Source organism: Megalobrama amblycephala, linkage group LG10 (genome assembly GCF_018812025.1).
Source record: "Megalobrama amblycephala isolate DHTTF-2021 linkage group LG10, ASM1881202v1, whole genome shotgun sequence".
Taxonomy (NCBI): Eukaryota; Metazoa; Chordata; class Actinopteri; order Cypriniformes; family Xenocyprididae; genus Megalobrama; species Megalobrama amblycephala.
The window spans coordinates 4,514,724-4,528,806 of record NC_063053.1 but is presented as its reverse complement, the minus strand read 5'-3'; the positions used below and the strand labels follow the sequence as shown (position 1 = coordinate 4,528,806).

Below are 14,083 nucleotides of genomic sequence, written 5' to 3'. Positions count from 1 at the left end.
AATTATGAGAATAAAATCATTAAATTACGAGAAAAAAGTTGTTAAATTATGAGAACAAATTCGTAATTTAACGAATTCGTTCTCGTAATTTAACGACTTTTTTCTCATAATTTAATGACTTTATTCTCAACATTTTATCTCGACTTTTTTCTCGAAATTTAACGACATTTTTCTCATAATTTAACAAATTTGTTCTCGTAATTTAACAACTTTTTTCTCGTAATTCAATGACTTTATTCTCAACATTTTATCTCGACTTTTTTCTCGAAATTTTACAATTTTTTTTCTCGTAATTTAACGAGTTTATTTTCAACATTTTATCTCGACTTTTTTCTCGAAATTTAACAACTTTAATCTCGAGATTGTTTTATTTTTTTATTATTGCTTGGCCCTAATCCTCTTCCGTATTACGTAGTTTTATAAAAGAAATTATAAAATATCTTTTATAAAATTATATAAATTATATATTTCATATTATAAAATGGATAGTTCTGGCCCTTGATTCTGATTGGTTGAGCCTCGTTCGAAGCCGTTGTAAAATTCCAGAAAATATACAGCTGACCGCATTACATAAGTATCGCTGCGCCACTGAATTTAAAATGTTCCTGCGTCTGTCTTAGCAACCACTCTTAGTAACGTAAACATATGTTTGTTCTCAACTGATATTGTTCATTGAAGCTTACTGCATTATGTAGAAGAGTATTGAGAGAGAGATATCGAGTGACCGAGTGTATTACCTGCATTAGCATTTTCCTTCAGGTCAGTCAGTTCTATGTTCATAATAAAAAATCTGTTTGAATGTCTGCTGCGATCTTGTCCTTTTAACATTTAATGGGGTTTCCTGTGCCCTGCTGACACTGACAGCGCTACTCAAAGCATTTGTCATTTGCGCCTTGTTCACAACAAGTTTCAATATAAAAGTCTTTGCGACTGAGTGACTCGCTCATAAAGACAATCTTTGCCGCCATCTAATGGCGTAATAAATGTAACTTCTGTTGCTGTTCACGGTCAGGGACTATTTTTTTCAGCGGAAGGAAACCTTTTAATGATTTTACTTCATGAAAGATACATCTTGATACATATTTTTTGAATTTAATATTTGTATTTTGTTTGGTAACCATTTTATAAAAGCAATAAGCCCTGTGTCGTGCCTAACAACAACCCTTAGCTGTTATAAATTCACTGTAAACAACGGCTTCTTGCTGTATTTTAAATCTTACATACTGTAAATATATATATATATATATATATATATATACATATATATATATATATATATATATGTATATATATTACACTTATAAAATTTATAAAAATAAATTATAGGTTATATATTAAAATATGTAAATAAATATTTAAAGGTGCCGTAGAATGTGTTTTCAAAAGATGTAATATAAGTCTAAGGTGTCCCCTGAATGTGTTTGTGAAGTTTCAGCTCAAAATACCCCATAGATTTTTTTTTATTCATTTTTTTAACTGCCTATTTTGGGGCATCATTAAATATGCGCCGATTCAGGCTGCGGCCCCTTTAAATTCTCGTGTTCCCCTGTCCCCGGAGCTCGCGCTTGCCTTAAACGGCATAAACAAAGTTCACACAGCTAATATAACCCTCAAAATTGATCTTTAGAAAGTGTTCATCATGCAGCATGTCTAATCGCGTAAGTATGGTATTTATTTGGATGTTTATATTTTATTCTGAATGAATTTGATAGTGCTCCGTGGCTAAAGCTAACATTACACACTGTTGGAGAGATTTATAAAGAATGAAGTTGTGTTTATGAATTATACAGACTGCAAGTGTTTAAAAAATGAAAATAACGACAGTCTTGTCTCTGTGAATACAGTAAGAAACGGTAACTTTAACCACATTTAACAGTACATTAGCAACATGCTAACGAAACATTTAGAAAGACAATTCACAAATATCACTAAAAATATCATGTTATCATGGATCATGTCAGTTATTATTGCTCCATCTGCCATTTTTCGCTATTGTTCTTGCTTGCTTACCTAGTCTGATGATTCAGCTGTGCACAGATCCAGACGTTAATACTGGCTGCCCTTGTCTAATGCCTTGAACATGGGCTGGCATATGCAAATATTGGGGGCGTACATATTAATGATCCTGACTGTTACGTAACAGTCGGTGTTATGTTGAGATTCGCCTGTTTTTCGGAGGTCTTTTAAACAAATGAGATTTATATAAGAAGGAGGAAACAATGGAGTTTGAGACTCACTGTATGTCATTTCCATGTACTGAACTCTTGTTATTCAACTATGCCAAGGTAAATAAAAAATTTTATTCTAGGGCACCTTTAAATCTTTTATAGTAAAATGTATTTTTATCTTAGGGTTTGGGGATGGATATGAACTGGTCCTGTTGATCATCAGATTCACTTATAGAGCAGTGAAGATCTGAAACACGCAGTATTTCTTTGTTCAGTGTGTGTCTTGAAAACAAACCAGAGCTCTGGCTGCTCTCCAAGAGCCCATATGGATCTTTCTTTTCTCTTTCAAGACACCTTGAGCATGTGATGCTGTGTGTGTCACTGAGTGTGGGCATCATCTGAGCCTTATTGATGTCTTCTTCTGCCGCTGAAATTAGTGATGTTGTGTCCGTGATCTCAGTATTGATCACTTCACACACAGCAGGTGCATCACATTCAGCTGAGCAGCATTTAATCTGCTTTAATAACCTGCTTCAAAACAACAGGACAGTAGTACAGTGTCCAATCACTGGCAGAATGATATTTCACACCCAAAAACAGCATGCTCACCGCTCTCGTACTTATATTATATAGAAAAAGTGCAGTGTAAAGATTCTGCTAAACATCCGATTCTGTGTTCAGAACATCTTGATAACGCAGCACTGACAGAAGGTTCAGTGAGCGTTGACGGGAAAGGCCGATGTGTCCGACGAGGACAGAGGTGAGCTGGGATTTGGAGGCCTGCTGTAAATACTCTCTGATGGCAAGAGATTCTGCAGGCCACGAGAGGAACAGAATGGCTGAAGCTCTTCTCAGCAGACCATCTCAAACAACCCCATCCCCCAAACACCATAAATCCTGAGATGCTCCTCAGCATAGGTTCAAATGTTAACATAACCAAACAGACTGTGTAAATATTTGCCCTACGAGACGTTCAGAGCGACAGGAACTCCAGTTAAGTCTCATGAAACTGAAGTTTTGTGAGTCTGTGAAAAGCAGGATGGATATATTGTGTTGTTGTGTGTCTGTTCACTGCAGGCCTGTGCTGAACATCTGTCAACATGTTAAAGAAAGACAGAGACAGAGAGAGAGAGAGAGAGAGAGAGAGAGAGAGAGAGAGCGAGCGCTTCCTCCCCCACTGCTCTGTGTTTTCCTCAGGGATTCAGATTAAAAGTGCAGCACACATTGGAAACTTTAAGATTCCACAGTGTCAAAGTGCATTTATATATTAACCCTGTGAAGCCTGACATGACAACGGCCATTGAATTCTTTAAAAAATAATGCACACCCGAGGTGTTAATGCGGCCACGACGCGAAGCGGAGTCAATTATTCCGCTTATACTTACCACACCTCAAGATATATCCAATGTTGTATTTCAAGACATTTGTCAGGTTTTGTCCTTAAAACACTCTTGTGTGTGGGACTAATTTCTCACGCATCTCATCCCAAGCCTCCGTTGCTAATTCCAAAATTACATTTCAGAACTAGTAACAGAGGTTTGAGCCGTCAATAGCAGAATAATACAGTTGATACAGTTATTAACACAGTAGAGAGAGAGAGAGAGAGAGAGAGAGAGAGAGAGAGGGGGGGAGAAAATAAGCAGCACATGTGAATGCGTCTCTCACAGCAGCAGTGTCTCTACTAATAGCGAAACTATAAGTTTATCTACCTCAAGAACCACACAGTTATTACCTCACTGGTGAGAAATGTCATGTATCTTGTTGCTAAACTGCTTTACTGATTAATTCGTCAGACCAGCGCTGACAAAACGTTTCTGTGCGAGTGTGTGTCTATATATAGCCTATGGAGTATGTGTGTACATTTGAAAGAGAGAGAGAGAGAGAAAAATGAAACTGTTTTCAAAATTTTCCATGAAACTGACAAACTGAAAATATTACTTGGTGAAGGACCTTCTTCCACTTTAATAGCACAATATATTTATAATTGCCACAAACTAAGAGGTACTGAGTGAACACATCCATATTATATTACTATTGATATGTGTATAAATATATATATGAATGCATTTTATATATGTTCTTGTTTGTATATATGTGTTTTTGTCTTGCTTTATGCAATGCTTTGGCAATATGTACCTAAATATGTCATGCCAATAAAGCGAATTGAATTGAATTGAATTGAGAGAGAGAGAGAGAGAGAGAGAGAGTATGCGCTTTCAGGACACAATAAAATGTATTTTGTGGCAAAAAACATAATTTGTCATTTTCATCCTGTTGTTTACTATATTTATTTGCTTGGTCGGTGTCGTTGTGGGTGTAATGTGGTCAAGACCTGCTGGAACTACTTTAGCCGTGCGTTTCCCTGAAAATAATTGCACACCTTAGAATGTTGGTCAACCAATCAGAACTGAGCATTCAACAGCCCCGTAGTATAAAACTAGATTAAAAAGTTTGAAGACAAACTTTAAGTTGGCTTGAAAAAGCCTAGCTAGAAAGTTTGAAGTAGTTTTAAAAGTTTTCAGTTTGAAAGTTTTCAGTTTGAAAGTTTTAGTTTAGTAGTTTTGATAGATAGATAGATAGATAGATAGATAGAGTCTCAAGGCTAGGGTACTCAAGGTGGTTGCTAGGGTGTTGCTATACGGTTGCTAGGGTACACAGGGTCATTGCTAGGGTGTTGCTATGCGGTTGCTGGGAAACTCGGAGTGGTTGCTAAGGTCTTGCTTTGCAGTTGCTAGGGTACACTGGGTGGTTGCTAAGGTGTTGCTATGCAGTTGCTAGGGTACTTGGGGTGGTTTCTAGGGTGTTGCTATGTGGTTGCTAGGGTATTCTGAGTGGTTGCTAAGGTGTTGCTATGCAGTTGTTAAGTTGTTTTGGGTGGTTGCTATGAGATAGATAGATCATATTAGAGAGCGATAGATAGATAGATAGGTTTATGAGTTTCAATGGATTAGAAATAGTACATAGAATGGCACTTGAGTCTAATTGAGTTTGAGTCTAATGGGCTTCCGTAGTTTAAATTTGAATTTTGACAGTTGGAATTTGAAAGTCTTGGCTCATTTGAACATTCCGTCAATGAAAGTCAATGGGATTTTTCCGAGCTTTAATAGTCATTTTTAGGAAAACCGTAAGTCAGATCAGTTAGAAAGGATATAGCAAATATATATATATATATCAATAGTCAGGGCAGATATATCCTGTCAATCAAAAGAGGGCAGGAAAATGCACTGAATTTGTGCCTTGTGTAAAGAAAATGCTAAGAAACAAGTTTGATGTTCAATATTAATAGTAATAATATGAATTAATAACATTCAGAAAGTTAAGAAATATTAATTTATTCTTCAGAGTTTAGTTAATGTGTGTTAATATTAATTTGAGATACCAGTTACTCTGAAACAAGTTAATGAGTTTTATTTTTCATTTGCATAATATATATATATATATATATATATATATATATATATATATATATATAATCTATCAAAAATCTATCAAAGTGTTTGTAGTCACATTCTCCTCTGGTTATAATCTATATCTGATGTCAGTAACCTTTCATGATAATCATTTTCTCTAAAGTGAGATTTGCTCATGCATCCTCTAGTTGTGTGTGTCAGACAGACACCAAAGGGATCTGTGGGTAATGAGTCCCAGAGAGAACAAATACTGCACAGTGTTATTTTTGTATTGCTCACTGTAAAACATTTCCACCTATTGCAACTTCAAAACTTAACCCCTTCAGACCCTGCAGTCGTTGGAATGGACATCGCATGGGTTTTTGTTTAAACCAATGCAATTTTATATTTCTGTTTTATGTTTTTGTGTGTGTGCGTGCGTGTGTGTGTGTGTGTGTTTGCTTGCGCGCGTGTGTGTGTGTGTGTGTGTGCGTCACTCTTCAGGTACAGAAGAAAAACGCGTTGAGTCACTCTCAGCTGCAGTTCAGTGTGTCATTCTCAAAGCACGTAATCGAGTCACTCAACGTGTGACAGCTATGTTCTTTTTATTACAGCATTCTTAGAAGTTTGTCTGTAACATTTAATTTCCATAAAATTATAAACTAAAAGATGATGTTGTACCTTTACATTTGAAGCAGAATAATTAAATATGTAGATTCTCAACATATTCAACATATCAAAAACACTGAGGAACAACACTGTTTTTTGCGGTGTATATGTTGTAAATGTTTCATGACACGTGTTATTTGCTCCATCAGTAAATGAACAGAAAGGGTTTGTATTTTCTTCAGGATTTTCTTCAGCACAATGCATCAGGAAGCCACACGTTCCTCACCCATGATTCCCTCTCGTGTCATGTGATTGGACAGCGGCCTGAGCCTGTGACCAGAATCCAGTTGATATGAAAAGACAAGCCCAAGGCTTTGACTCCCATGAGGCCGTGCGCTCGCAAGTCAATGAGCTGCTGACTGATGGAGCTGTGTCAATCTGGTCATCATTATACTGGAAAAAACCCCACAATAAGAGCAGCGGAAGAAGATGAGGCTCACTTCAAAAAGGCAGAATTTTCTGTTCATGCTGTGAATTTCCCCCAAAAATAAAGGTCTGATTATCTATCTATCTATCTATCTTGGATAAAAGCATCTGTTTAAGTCATCATGAAAGTTGCGCTCATCTTTTCTTCTTTATTGTGCTGTATATCCGAATGAAACGGCTTCTGGAACAAGAACAAATGTAGGGCGGGGTTTGCTATTGGTGGATCTCATGTGAGTGACAGGTTGCTCCGCCCTCGAAATTAGAGAAGAGAAGAGATTCTGATTCAAGATTATGAGAAACATGAATTTAAAACAATAATGATGTGTTTTTGATTTCATGGTGACTTTAAATGTAAATGAGTGTGTGTGTGTGTGTGTGTGTGTGTGTGTGTGTGTGTGTGTGTGTGTGTGTGTGTGTGTGTGTGTGTGTATGATTGATACCTTCCTGAACACACACACTTGAGACTATAGAAAACAACAGTCATCCTACCCCGGGGATTTACTCAGGAAAAAAACACTTCCTGATGAAGGTCTGTGTGTGTGTGTGTGTGTGTGTATGTGTGTGTGTGTGTGTGTGTCTTAGTTGCAGTGTTGGGGGGAAAAAATTAATGCATTAAAATATTGCGTTACTCCCTAAAAAGTAACTAATTGTGTTACTTAATTACTTTTTATGAAATGTAATGTGTTACATTGCTTTTGCATTCCTTTTTTTCATCTGGGCTTGCTTGTTTGTTTTTTAATAACAAAAAAGTGAATCTATTTTTGGCGAATGTAAAACCCTTTCACACCATAAGTGAAATGAATAAACCTCAGGCTGAAGGAAATGCAAATTCACACCTGTACAGAAAGAGAGCACAGCTCAAACAAGAACGTTCAGCAAGTTCAACAATACAATCAAAAAGTGAAGCACAAATGTGATGTTTATCTAAAGTCATTTTTGCTTATTAGTATGGTTGAATCAGATCATTGAAGGTCAGCAGCAAAGACATTGGTTAATAAAGTGAGATTAAACACATAAAGTATATTTGTGTAATTTAATATACTTAATTATTACATGTTTTCATGTAAATTCTGAGATTGCATTTCACTGTTTTTATTAATTTTGAGGAATACTGAATGTTTTCATGCAAGTGACATGAGTAAATGCATGTTCACATTTAGTCTAGAACTACAATAACCGTCATGTTCACACAGCGCACACAACTCTGTATTTACTCACATGGAGATCTGTCAGTCAATAAATGGGAAAACAAAGTAACTTAAAAAGTTACTTTACTAGTAGTTACTTGGAAAAAGTAATCTGTTTACCTAACTTGTAATGCGTTACCCCCAACACTGTTTAGTTGTTGTTGAAGACAAAGAGATTTCCAGAAATGAATGAAATCTGACAGAATCTCACTTTTGGGAAATGTATCTCAACTGTGAAATGGATAAAGTCAATATTTTTAGGGTTAGACATTGAGCTAATCATTATAATTCAGTCGATGATATGCTTTCATTTAGATCTTCTTCTCACTTTAGACTGAGAACTGTGAGTCATTAACCATAATGCATCAACCGACTGAGGATCGTGTTTCACTATGATTCACTCATATTATATACTCATTCACACACACAGTTTTTCCTTTACAGTAGCGGTCAAACATAAGATGTCCTGATAAAGTGAGTCATTTGGGAAAAGAGGTCTGATTATGTCTCTAAACACACACTCATAAACACATCTGAATATTTAATGTTATATTAGTAGTTATATCAGTTGATAGTGATGTGATGAAACCCCTTAGCACTAAGTATTAAAGTAGTGTGTGTGTGTGTGTGTGTGTGTGTGTGTGTGTGTGTGTGTGTGCCCGATTGTTTTCACTGATGGTAACACGCTGTTCAGATCACAGAAGAAAACATGAACTTGTGTGTGACGTCTGTGGAAAATCTGTTTGTATCTGAACATTTTGTGCAAATGATATGGACCAGAAGATTGTCACTACTGCGTTTGTCAACAGAACTGTGATGCCCTGCTGTTATAGTGATAGTATCAGACAGTAATAACATGGTACTTTAACCTGGTGAAAACAGAAATAATTTTAAATAGATATAAATGCATAAAGATATCAATATCTTAAAGATCTATAAAGATATAAAATGCATATAGATATCAATATCTGCGATTATATTGATATTTAAATGCTTCGTTTTATGATTAAAGCTCTGTATATAAACATATAATGCAATGTAATACAATGATGATTGAGAGATGAACAAATAAACCTTCCTCAAAGGGACTGTGTTCAGAGCTTTCTGTGTTTGAGTGGCTCCATCTGCTGGTATTAAAGTGAAACTGACATGGGTGTTTGTTCTGCTGAGACTCTGTTGAGATAATGAGACTGTCCTGTATGATCAACTCACGTGATGTGCTTGTCTCTCATTATTACAGTGATTTCCATCCGTCTCTCACGGACTGTCACGTGCACTTTGGAAAAGCAGCATCCTGACTGAAGATGACACATGAAAAATAAAGACATTCAAAGTGGACGGGAAATAGCAGCATGCACGCTAAACACTATCCGTACTTTGATCACAGGAATAAATAGCATTTTACTATATAGTCACAATAGAAAACAGCTAGTTTACAATATTTCATAATATTACTGTATTTTTTGGTGAGCAGAAGAGTCTTCTTTCAGCATCAAGTTTCTGATTGTCTGCATGTTTCCTCTTCTCCAGTCCGTCCAATCACAGATCATCTGTGAGTTCTGGAAGGACGGGTTTTCCTTATATGGTCACTGGTGTCTGTCGTGCTGTTGATGGTCATTGAGTTTTCGGTCTCGTGTCCTCTAATTAATCTTGAACATCAGACATGTTTCATATCAGTGCCGCTTTCAGCTTTCGTGTGATTAAACATCTTCAGGAACTGTTTTCTATGTGAATATATAGTTAAATGTAATTTATTCCTGTGATCAAAGCTGAATTTTCTTAGGTTCTGTAGAGCTCCTTTAAAGTCACCATGAAATCAAAATGGGCAATTCTATGGAATATTGCAGTGTTTATTCTAAATGATTTATCGGTGAGCATCATTATTGTTTTAAATTCATGTGTCTCATAATCTTGAATCAGAATAACTTCCCCTCCTCTTGCAGTGACATCTCTTCTCTTCTCTGATAACGAGGGCGGGGCAACCTGTCACTCACAAGAGATCCACCAATAGCAAACCACAACCATCCAATCAATTCCACACAGATAAAATCAAGCCCCGCCCTACATTTGTTCTTGTTCTAGAAGTCGTTTCACTTGGATATACAGCACAATATTGGAAAAAAGACGAGCGCAACTCCCCTTTCATGATGACTTTATTGTACTGTAGCTTTCATGTCTCACATTTCAGCTGCTTAAGCTGGTGTTTTTAGCAGGAAATTCAGTTCAGAACATTTAAATAAACTTTCAGCAGTGTGTCTCTGTATAGAACAAGGATGACAGTAGGCTATGAGCTCTGGAGGTTTGCTGTAATGGGGTTGTAGTTCCTGGAGTTGTAGTTGCTTTTTAGTTGTAGTTCCATTAGTGTCCATTAGGGGCTGAAGGTCTGTCATCAGGTCAGCACATCTTCACTGTACAAGACCATGCTCCTCGATTTTTGTTTCAAAATGTGCATGTCGGATATATTTTCCTAAATTAATTTGTTGAAATAAACAATTACTGTATATGTGCACTACTGATAAAAAAGTCTGAATTGATTTTCTTCGTATTAGATTTATTATTGAAGGGTCATGTGACACTGAAGACTGGAGTAATGATGCTGAAAATTCAGCTTTGATCACAGGAATAAATTACATTTTAACATATATTCACATAAAAACTGGTAATTTATATTGTAATAATGTTTCACTATTTTACTGTATATATAAACGCAGCCTTGGTGAGCAGAAGAGACTTCTTTAAAACATTAAAAAATCTTAATTATTCTAAAGTTTTGATGGTAGTGTAAATACTGATCTGAAAAATAACAGTGAGTCTCATATAACACTCTTATATTTCGCATTATAATAATAATAAACAACAAATATTTTTTTTTTGCATTGTGATATTAAGTACATAATTAAACACGTTTCACTCAAAATTTTATTATTATAATGTTTTTTCTTGTCAGGTTTTTTTTCTCCTAATTTTTCCTCAATGTAAGAATGCAACAAAAAAAATAAAAATAAAATAAAAATAAATGCAAAATACACATTTTTATTTATTTGCTTTAATTTTGGGGTGAAATGTGGTGTTCAGTTTTCCTGAGCTTCACCCTTAAAGACCTCAATCAATGTATTGTGGTATATCTCAATGTTACATTTATGAGTTTATATTTATAGGTAAAATGTAGGCCACACTATTAATTTTCTTTCCAAAATAATCGTAGGTGGGGGCGAGATGATATTATCGGTGTCCTGCGAGAGCTGAAATAGGACAGTCACTCAAACCCGCAGGAATAGCAGAAATATGTCACAGATTTATGGCTCAGCTAAAGCTGGAAACAGAGACTTTGTGCATCGGCCAAATTAAAATCACATGCGAGGTTAATTGGAGCCTCCGGTGTCAGAAAATAGACTCACAGAGCTGAACACGAGCGGGTCTGTTCAGCTTTACTCAACACATGCTCAAAGAATTCAGCACTAGTGTTTCCCTGAGAGGAAAATCTTTCTCTTTTGTTCTCAGTCTGTCTCGCTGTATTTCCACAATTACAGAAACAGAGAGACAGTTCAAAATAAAGATTCCACTCTCCCAGAGAACGCTTTAAGCACTGCAAAAATTATGTTCTTCCTCAGTATTTCTGTCTTGTTTTCCAGTACAAATTTCTAAACATTCTTAAAGGTGTACAATTTGTTTTTTTGTTCGAAATTTAAGAGTCAATATGCATTATCAATCTTCTTCCAAAACGTGTTTTTGTCTTACCCTGATTCACAAAGCCTATTATAAGTGTTTATATTTTAGACCTGACGGGATGGTTTTCACAGGATATTGTGTGCATACGTCATTCGCCTGTGCGCATCTTGTCATACATAAATAGAGAAAAGTTGCTCTGGTGTCATGAGAAATCGACCCCCCCATTTCACTATTATACAGTGCACAGCATAAATGAGTACACCCCCTCTGAACAAATACAAAAGATGTATTTTCTTTATGATCATCACTAATACAATTCATGGAAAGATGGCAAAACTAAAATGTATTAAAATAAAAACTGAGAAATAGATGTCATTAATAGCCATAAAATAAGTAAATTAGCCAATTTTGTTTAAATTAAGGATTGCAGAAATAAGTACACCCTAGATTTAATTCAACAAATGTATAATATTTTAGTACTTAGTATGCCCTCTATAATTTTGAATATACAGCTCTGACCCTTCGTGGCACGGAGTGTACAAGTTCATGACAAATTGTCACATGTTTAACTATTTAAATCCTGGATGATGAGCTCCTTAAATGCCCTGATCTTTAATGGGGAGTGTTGCTCAACTCGTCTCTACAGAATCCCCCACAGGCGCTCAAGAGTGTTAAGATTGAGTGCAAAGATTGAGTGTTTTTCACCTTGGGAGAATGCATATCCTCATCGTCATGTTGAAAAAAATGCCCAACAATGCAGGGAATGAGGAAAGGGTAACATCTTCTGTTTCAAGTTTGTGTTCAGCACTCATACATCCCCATATAAGAGCTTTACTACCACTGAACTTTACTGTGGGAACCAGGCACTTCTCACTGTACTCCTCCTCTAGCATCACCATAACAGTTTTGGATGCTGTTAGATCCAAAATGATTGATTTGGTCTCATGAGACCACAGTATTGATTCCCAAAATCTATATTTTGTAAATATGGGCTTTAGATAAGGCTAACTGACTTTATTGTGCTTTGGCTACAGTAGGTAGTTCCAGTGAGAACAACAACCATGCATGTCATTTCTGCAGGCTGCATCTTATTCTGTGAGATAAACAGTCACTCTTTTCATAGCTTTTGCTGGCTCTGAAACACTCGCTTGGTATTTCTCCTGCTCTTTGTCTAGCAAAAAAATCCCTCATCACTAAATGAAAGCTTAAAATGAAGGCCTGATTATTTCAGGGGCCTTGTCACAAGTCCATTGTTTTTGAATTTCTGTGTTACTTTTGCTATATTTTCACACGTAAAACAATGATTTGTTAATCCTCTTGTACCACTCTCCTCTTTTGTGCTAAGAAATAAGTCTCCAGACGATTCTCTCCCAAGTGCTTCCATTGTTGTCAGCATTAAGTCTGAGAATGATTCAGTGGGCTATATAACACTTTTAATTGTCAAGAAATGACTTCTCTTAAAATGTTTTGGTTCAACATACTTACCTGTTGATCAAACATTGCCTTAAACTTACACCAGAATTTTTTTATTTCGTTTTATTTAGTAACTTTTAGGAGGGTGTACTCATTTTTTCCACACAACATTTTATCACCTTGATAAGAAAATCTTATTTTCCTGAATAATTTTGACATGCTTCTTTGGTAATTGATTAAGCAGACTTGCTGGAACATTACATCTCTAAAGAACCCTAACATGTCTTCTAAGTAATTGAGTAATTGCTGACTTTCAGAAGTTTCAGAAGGGGTGTACTCATTTATGCTGTGCACTGTATGATGTTTATTACATTAAGGGCACAAATGACATGCTTGAAATATAAAATGAATGCCTATGTATTGCATGATAAAACAAACTGAAAACAGATATTGGATGCAAAAAACATATCTAATATAAGCTAAGCTAGCAGGATGATTGGGTAGATGTATGCTATGCTAGTACATGAGCTAACTAAAAACAGTAAGTACGAGAAAAGCTTGATCTCACAACCTATAGCTTCAGTTATATACTAGTATATGAACCATGTAATTTAAAAGACATTATTGGTCATTATAACGCATTTTAAACTATATGAATCATAACGTGATTTTGCAGGAATTATAAACAGGTGCCAAAAATACTACCCATTAAAAGACCATTGAACCAGTGGGATTACTGAGGGTCCTAAAGGAGACCTGATTCCTGGGGGGACTTGATTTCTCTCCACACCGGTGTAGTGACAAATTGGGTCCCCTGTCATGAGAAATCGAGTCCCCCCAGGAATCGGGTCTCCTTTAGGACCCAGGCAGTAATGCCTGATCAAAAGTTGTTATCACAATGTCTTGACTAATTATAACCTATTTAACTATTGTATTATATAAATATATACTAATACTATAATTTTTTTTATAAATTAATTAATGCTAAGTACACACAAACATCATTAAATTGATACATGTAATTGGGAACTATATTGGAAGCAAAATCATACCTATTATAAGCTAAGCTAAGCTAGCAGGCTAATCTTACTAGAACTAGGAAGTATGACCATATTAGCCCAGTTCTGTCAACACTGTATTGGCTTCCTGTTAAACATCATAT

The 14,083-nt window shown here is 35.8% G+C and overlaps 1 long non-coding RNA gene across 1 annotated transcript; it reads left to right on the top strand.

Moving 5' to 3' along the window:
- Nucleotides 1-2,232: 2,232 nt before the first annotated feature.
- On the top strand, nt 2,233-6,622 carry LOC125276510. Its single transcript, XR_007186686.1, has 2 exons — nt 2,233-3,907; nt 6,409-6,622. It is a non-coding gene; the product is annotated as an uncharacterized LOC125276510 (long non-coding RNA).
- The last annotated feature ends 7,461 nt before the right edge of the window (nt 6,623-14,083 follow it).